At 30.6% G+C, this 8,685-nt stretch overlaps 1 long non-coding RNA gene across 19 annotated transcripts; it reads right to left on the bottom strand.

Annotated features, from left to right (window-relative positions):
* Positions 1 to 552: 552 nt before the first annotated feature.
* On the bottom strand, positions 553 to 4,843 carry LOC107948403 (uncharacterized). Of its 19 annotated transcripts, none has more exons than XR_001697375.2 (10): positions 4,406 to 4,778; positions 4,134 to 4,298; positions 3,960 to 3,991; positions 3,214 to 3,332; positions 3,009 to 3,100; positions 2,692 to 2,756; positions 2,008 to 2,567; positions 1,824 to 1,908; positions 1,192 to 1,262; positions 553 to 767 (listed from the first exon to the last, which is right to left on the bottom strand). It is a non-coding gene; the product is annotated as an uncharacterized lncRNA (long non-coding RNA). The 19 variants fall into 19 exon arrangements; XR_005926683.1 differs by lacking the exon at positions 3,960 to 3,991 and adding an exon at positions 3,525 to 3,646; XR_001697372.2 differs by lacking the exon at positions 3,960 to 3,991 and having other exon boundaries at positions 4,406 to 4,815.
* Positions 4,844 to 8,685: the final 3,842 nt, after the last annotated feature.

The following is an 8,685-nucleotide window of genomic DNA, read 5'->3' as shown; positions in this document are numbered from 1 at the left end:
TTATAACACTGATGGTTAATAAGATAAACATTTTGACGAGAAATTCTGTTATTTAATAATAAAAGGATTTAAATTCACTACAGCAAAATTGACTTTTAGCGGTGTTTTTTAAGGTCTTTAGCGGCGCTTTTAAGCGCCACTAAAACTATTTGCGGCGTTTTTACAAGCACCACAAAAAAAGGTCACTATAGACGGCGCCACTAAAGTTTGTGGCGTTATTTAAAAAAAACGCCGCTAAAGGTCAAGACCTTTAGCGGCGCTTTTCCCGTAAACGCCGCTAAAAATCATAACCTTTAGCGGCACTTTTTTTGAAAACGTCACTAAAGAACATATCTTTTTAAAAAAATTATTAAATAATATTTATTTTTATGATAAATATTATATTATGTTTTATTTTTGAAATTTAAACTTTAAACTATATACGTTTAAGGATAAATAAAAAAATATTAATTAAATTAAATTTTCTATTAAAATTTTAACTTTAAAACTAAAATTTAAATTTAGAATTTAAATATTATGTTTAAATAATAGAAGCTAGAAAACTAGTAATAATTAACACTACAAAACTCGTAATAATTAACCATCATGGTTAAAGAAGCTAATACACAAGGTAGCTACAAAACCCTATTTCCATAACAAAAAATTCAAGTTCCAACTAAGATGAATGACCATGGAATGCAACATTAAATAACATTCCACTTGAAGAAGTGCTAAGCCTCGGCTTTTCTAGCTTGAAAAGATTGAATCCTCTGCCGCACCTTCAATATCTAAAGGATGCAAAACCAAATGATCAGATACATCGTCACTTTGACAGATAAATCTAGTTATAATCTATTATCCACACCGAGGTGATTCTAGACTCTAGAGTTTGATATTAAGAGGACACAAACATTTTCTAGTGGTTTTACAATATAATTCAACACAATTTGATTTCATATCTAGAGGACATTAATAGAAACTCATACTGATGGTTGTTATTCCAGTTTAAGAGATATAAACTTCCATAAAACCCAAAAATCATATGGATTCATGTAAAAACATATGGTAAATGCTAATAGAATTAGTTAAAATATTGCATGATGTCTGCTAATGAAAAAGAGGATATCCTTAACATCATTTTAAAGATCAGCCAGCATGCAATAGAGCACATAATGGAGCACAAAACTTATAGTGAAGGTAGAAAATATATACCTCTGATGATTCTGGTAGAAATTGTTCAATTGGTAGTAGACATAGATAGGCTTCTTCATTCGCTTCTTAACCTAGTAAAAGAAACAAGAGAACATTTAACAGTGTTGAAGTCCACTTTTTTTAGAATATCTATGACTACTTCACTCATTTTACATGTTTTTTCTTTTCTTTTTTTATTTTATTTTACAAACTACGTACTTATTGGAAGGAACAATTGATATTCAAAGTACTAAAGTTGGTATAAACTAGTAAATTTTGCTTATAAAAGTAGACTGCAAATCCCATCAAACTCCAATGTTCAACCCCAGTTCCTAACTATCTCCCTTCGTTGCACACTCCTAACAAAATTTTTGCAAAACCAACATTAATTCATCCAAATTTAGACACTATTCATAAATTCAATTTTAACCTTAACTTGCGTATGTATTTAAAATTTGGTCCAATATGTTAAGTTGATTAAAGTTCTTTTCTATGAGAAGATAATGTAAAAGGATTGCAAATGTTTATAAATGCCGGATAAATTTATGTTTTTTTTCTTGTACTCCTTCCATGATTACTATTATTCGCAAAGGTTTCTTGTAATAAGAAAACTAGAGTAAGGAACCAAGAAAAGGAAGGAAAAATATTCTTACTCCCATGGAATATCGCTTGCAATCAGCCATTCTCCTTCTTTGTCCTGGTAGGTGAGAATATAATCATCTTCATCACATTTTTTGTCTGTTCATGACAGGAAAAAGAAAAAATCAAGCTGAATATTGAGATTTTTTATATTCTTTTAACTTTTGAGGAATTTATGTATATAATCAATGACTTTACCTTTGGCAAACATGGTGATCAAGGAGTTGGTAAGTGATTGATAGGAGTGATAACGCTTTATATCAATCTTTCTTGTTTTTGGTATTCTGTTCTTGCAGTGCTTTGTCCTACATATGGAACAAATCAAGAAAGCTCAAGTTCATAATTTCATATATATGCTACTTAATATTCAAGACAGTAAAAAAATCGAAAACATTATATATATTTCTTGTTAGTTCATTAATATTAAACAACTCGGCTTTATTATATCTGTAATTTAAAATTGGACTTAATGGCAGCAGGTGAAACAAGAAACATATTTTGTTAAGCGTCATCATAAACCAACGTGCTTTAACATATAATAATAATAATAATAATAATAATAATAATTGTTACCAATATTCTAACTATATCTGTACAAAAATTATTTATATACATATATATTCACGGGACTTTCCTATTTCATATAAATTGATATGAATTAATAAAAAAGGATGAGAAACAATCGCTTGCCGCCGGATCGATAGATGTCAGCTTCAACAATAACTGCTGTTTACACTTGAAAACTCTAGCATAAACAACTGCAACAAATTATTACAAGTTTTGTTAAAATAAATAAATAAATAGATAGGCAAATATGATACAGGAGACACTACCACACAATTCACTAAAGCCCCTTAAAGATTCACATATTATAAACATCACCTGTCACTTGAATTTCCTCAAGTTCCTTGCTGCCCAGAACTTATCAAGTTTGTCTCTCAAATCAGCTGTCAGAGAGCATCAGAATCATAATAAACATATTAATGATAATTAACAGAAAAAAATAAAAAAGCTGACAAATGAGGAGGAAGGTCCAAGCGATGCTACAATTCTAATTAAGCTCAGCTTGACCTAACATAATTACACTCCAGTCTTCTTTTTAATCATAATTAGATAGATATTCTATTGGACAAAAGACAAATGGCTTAAGCCTATGTTAAACAGCAATACAATGTCTGAGAAAGACAGAGGGAGACTACCAGCATCCTTGTAGCGTTCCTGAGAAATAGCCTCATTTAAGTCGCCGACAATTTTGAACTCCTCTGAATCGAGACAAAGCTGACCACTTGGCCTGGAAAATTAATTAAGGTAAGCCGCATTCAGGAATCTCATGCAATTTTTAATGAATCTAATTCTATCAGTAAAGAAAGCAAATGCAATCTCCAAAGGGATTCCAAGACTAACTGGTCCAGTTCGGCATGTGGTAAAACATCTGAAGCTGTGGACTGTACGGACAACTTCCCTGATTCAATCACTCACATTCCATCACTATATGCCAAGTACTTATTCACTTGTATAGGAACCTGCACAGCAGGTCAGGTATGGTTCAAAGGTCATCGTTCCAAAAAGGCTTTCACATTCTTATGGAGAGTGTAATCAGTCCAGAAAGTAAACAAAAAAAAGGGCATATAATACTTTATGTAAACCATATTTCACATAACAATATCTAGTTTAGGTGGACAAGAAAACCAAAAGAAAGGAAGGGGAAAAGCAACCTGAGGTCAATGAGAAAGCATATGAATGCTTCTATAATCTGTACAGTGGATACAGCATTCCCGCAATCAGATCGATAACTCAATTTACAGTCCACCGGGGGGAGAATTTTACGAATATTTGGCTAGAACAAGGATTATTTGGTTTCAATTACTCATAGGCTTACAATCTTAAACAATTAATTTACACTATTTTGAACAAAAAGAAAAAAAGAAAAGAAGCTAGGTTGATTGCTTTGTTCTTGAATCAATACCTTCACAATCCACAAATACCATGGATCAAATCCAATTCTAATTACCCAAAATCAGGAAAATCGTTTCCAGTAAATCAAATCAGCAAATTCAAAGATAATAAAACTAAAAAAAAAATCAATTACTCAAAATTGAATTAAAACACATTTCAATATCGGATTCATAAGAGGAAAAAGAAAAGAATACCTGAAGTGATTTGAATTTCAATTTCAATGCAACTACACATTTGGCATTGCAATACACAACATAATAGTTAGAGCAAAATAGACTATTAGAAACAAAGAAAAGGCCACACCTGCTTGAAGAGATATTGCAAGATTTTGGAAATTTTCCCAGAAAAAATAAAGAAAGTAAACTTACTGTGATTCTTGGGTTTTGATTGATTCCTTTATTGAGTCCTCCATAAGAGAAACTATCCATGTCGATAACGAAGCTATCGTGTTTATCAACTGTGTATTGAAACCCACCTATATGATCCGAAACTGAGATTTTTTGTGTTGAAATCTTATTGGAAGATGCCAAATCCTATCCCCAAATTCGAAGATAAATTTTTTTCAAGGATTTATATTAGAAATGAAATTATTGATTATGATGATGAAAAAATGAAGAAAACCCAGAGAGATTATACTTACCAACTTGGGATTTTCCGTCAAGCCCAACATTTTCTCGGGAAAATGAAACGAAGAGGTGGTGAAGAAAATCTTCCAAACACGAATAAAATATTTTCTTAGAAACCAAACAAATCTCATGATTTATACACAAAAGAACAAAGACTGATGCTTTTTTAAACTCCAAATCTTGTATTTGGGTATAAAGGTTGAAGCTTCAACTGATATATGTTGCAGAGAGATTTAAAATAAAAAACACATAGAAATCAATGAAGGAAGGAAAGTTGAAATGGGTTAAGATGAAAGGAAAAAAATGATTTTAGGGGGGAAATTAGGGGTTTCAGGGAGGAAATTTTTGGGGATAAAACGCGTGAGGAAGGAAAATGATTTTTTGGGTGCGCCGCAAAAAATTATTGCATTTTGAATAAAACGACGTTTTATTTTACTAAAAATTTTTATTTTGTCTGTTAAAAATTATTAGTTACATGATTTTATAAATATTTTTATTACTATTTTTTATAAATTAGATTTTTATAAAAGAAAAAACTAAGTACTCTCAAAATAAATATCATATATTTTAATAAGAAAACAAATAATTAAATGGGTATAATTAATTATTAAGTTAGAATTATCCAATGTAAACAATTAATCTCTCACATATCAAATTTTTATTAAAGATTGAGACGTTAAATATGATTTTATATTATTCTTTTCCGATCTAATCTCCATTTTATTAGAGGTATTTCTTCAAAACTAAAATATAATTATTTTGCTAGATGTTAGATGTGGAATGATTTTAGTTTTTGTATTTCATTTTTATTTGTTATAAATTGGTCTTATTCAAAATAGATAGTTACCTATCCATATCAATCTGTTACTTTATTTTATTTATTTATCAATTTTTTTTAAATCTTAATATATCAAATGGTTTAGATTAAATATTTTTAAATATAAAAGCATTAATTGATGGTATAAAATTTCATCATTTAACAAATCACAACTAAACTTTAAATCCTGAACCATTTAATATATATAAAGTTTATCTATTATCTCTTAAATAATTTAAACTATAATCATAATTTTAATATATTAAAATTTATTTTATCTCTTTTACAATTATATAAGAAATTATTTAATATATAAATTAAAAATACTTATTAATCCAAACCCTAAATTGCTAACCCCTATCCCTTAAACCCTAAATCATGGAATATAACCCATAAACCCTAAACCCTTAAACCCCTAACCTTAAACCCTAACCCTTAAACCATAAATCATAAACCCTAAACCTATAACCCATAAACCTTAAAATAGTAACTCTTAAATCTTAAACCCTAAACCGTATACACTAAACCCTAAACTATAATGATAATTAATTTTTTCATTTTTAACAAATATTTTTCTATATTTTTACTTTCAAATTTTTTCTACGTCTCATTATTTTTTTTGAAAAATAAATTGCATTTTAATTAATATAAAGAAACAAGTTAAATAATAAATAGACAGATATATTTTCTGCGGTGTTTTTCAAAAGCACTGCTAAAACCTCGATCTATAGCGGTGTTTCTCCAAAAGTGCCGCTAAAAGCTTGACCTATAGCGGCGCTTCTCCAAAAGCGCCGCTAAAACCTCGACCTATAGCGACGTTTTTCTAGAAGCGCCACTAAAACCTCGACCTATAGCGGCGTTTTTCCAGAAACGCCACTAAAACCTCGACCTATAGCAGCGGTTTTCTAGAAGCGTCGCTAAAACCTCGATCTATAGCAGCGTTTGGACCAAAAACGCTGCTATTGCTCAGTTTTTAGCGGCGTTTTGACCAAAAACGCCGCTATTGCTCAATTTTTTTGGCGTTTTATTGCAAACACCGCTAATGTATAATATTTGCGGCGTTTTTTATCCAAACGCCACTAAAAACGCCGCTAAAGCCCTGTTTTCTTGTAGTGATTTTGTAACGTATTCTTATCGAAAGGATCAATTATCGAAAAACACTCTGATGTGGCACGCTAGATTTAGCCGTAACATCTAGGCCGGGTCTGGTGTGTTACAGGTATCGTCGAGGATCATCACCACACTATCGAACTCTATTTTTGGTACCTTTTGAAAATGTGAATATTGAAGTATGGCATGTATAGGCTAGAAATGTTTGTATATATTTGGTAATGTGTATATCTAGGCATGTGATATGGCTTGGTTTTGGTTGTGTTTATAAATGACTTTTGTGTATAAGCTATGTTGATTTCAGTGCTTATGAGTGATGTTTTCTTCTGGAATTTCTCTGTGATATCATTCTATATGGGTTGTAATTTTCAAAAATTTTGTATAGTTCCATACTTTGAGATTTCGCTACCTTGGTTTTACTATGATTCTATGCGATTATCTACAAGAGATATTCTTTTGATGGAGATGAATATATAGCTATTTTGATTATAATTTTTGGTTTGGTCATGGGAGTACAGTGGTATTGTCATCAGGTTTATAGAGGTTAAGTTTCTACATTTATTTCTATTGAAACCATATTTGATTTTCTTTTCTGTTCAAAATGTATTATTAATAGGTGGGATATTATCTATTTATACAGTTGAGACGTCGGTCTTATTATGGCATTATGATTTTTTTTATCTGACGAAGGTGGCTTCAGTATAGTACAATGCTTCGATGATTAATTGTAACATCCCAAAATAGGGCCTAAACGGAACAGTGATTGCAAAACCACAAATCCTAGATAGAAAAGTTTATTCCAATTAATTTTTATAATTTACCGAGTGATTAGATGCATGTGTTAAAGTATCGATGGAAAATTTTATAGATAGCATGCTTAATTTGCCTACTAGGGCTTAATTGCAAAAGTTGATAAATATGAGTTTTAGATGCTAAAGTATTAAATTGAAGAGTATAATTGATGTAGAGGTCCTTAAATGGTAATTAGACCATTAGGTTTTCATGGACAAAAATAGACATACATAGATAAAAATAACTAAAGTTTGATAAAAATAACTAAAGTTTTAATGAAGGGTATTTTAGTCATTTGGTAATTAAAAGATTACAAAAGGGAAAAAGATGGCAAAATGTGCCCATCTTCTCCATTAGGCCGAAATTTCAAGGGTTCTTCATAGCTAGGGTTTTATCAAGCTTCCAAGCTTCATAGTAAGTGATTCCAAGCCCCGTTTTTAATGTTCTTTACGTTTTTGAAGTCCCAGTAACTTGGTTTAGCTTATTCTAGCAATAATTTAACCTAGGGTTCATATTTGGAAAAATACCCATAGGTGAAATGTGTTTATTTTGATGTTTTATGGTAGAATATGAAGCTTGAAATTATGTTAAACGACTTGAGCTAAGCGATTTTAAGCAAAAACGAGTAAAACGACATAATCGGTAAAAATACCTAATGGTCATAAGTACATGTTAGAGTGGGAATTTGATGTTGCCGTAGGTAAATAAATGATCAGCATGTCATGAAACATAAGAATTAGGGATAAAGTTTCATTTTCAAGCCTTGGGGCAAAAGTGTAAATATGTAAAAGTTTAAGGGCAAAATCATAATTTTGCCAAAGTTAGAGTTAAGGACTGTTTTGATAAATGTGAATATTAAATAAGTTAAACTTGCTATTATAGATCAAGAAGAATGAAATTCAGGGTACCGAGGAAAGAAAAAGGTTGAGGACTAAATCAAAATATTTGATCGTATTTTGTATCGAGGTAAGTTTGCGGTAAATAAATGCAATGTTTTATTATTTATAATTAATGAGGTTATTTTTTAGCATCTATATATATATTTTTTAAATTTATTCCTTGATGATTCAAGTAAGAATTGACGGAGAAATGATACTTACAAGTTTCCAGTTGAACCTTAGGAATGTGTAGGATAAAAATGTCATGACATTAGGGTTTAAGGATACCAAGTAAGACCATGCCAAGGCATGGCATTGGTAAGTTTTATAAGGCAAGGAAATCATGTAAGACCATGTCAAGACATGGCATTGATAAACTACTATAAGGCAAAGATCCCATGTAAGACCATGCCAAGGCATGGCAATGGTAAGTTCATAAGGCAAGGATAACAGGCAATGGTACGTTTAAAAAGGAAAGGTACCCTTGTATCCTTAGTATTCCAAATGGTTCAACGGAAAATTCAAAGAGTGTACCAAAGGGAAGGTAAGATAAGTTCATGTTCGAAAGGTTCAGGTTATCTTGATAATTCATTTAGAATGTTGTTATTTATTTACATGTAAACATACTAAGCTTTATTCTTACTCCCTTTCTTTTCTCTCTTTTTTATAGTATCGCAAAGCCAACTCAAAAAATCGT

Source organism: Gossypium hirsutum, chromosome A05 (assembly GCF_007990345.1).
Source record: "Gossypium hirsutum isolate 1008001.06 chromosome A05, Gossypium_hirsutum_v2.1, whole genome shotgun sequence".
Lineage (NCBI taxonomy): Eukaryota > Viridiplantae > Streptophyta > Magnoliopsida > Malvales > Malvaceae > Gossypium > Gossypium hirsutum.
This window is presented reverse-complemented; position numbering and strand designations above follow the sequence as displayed.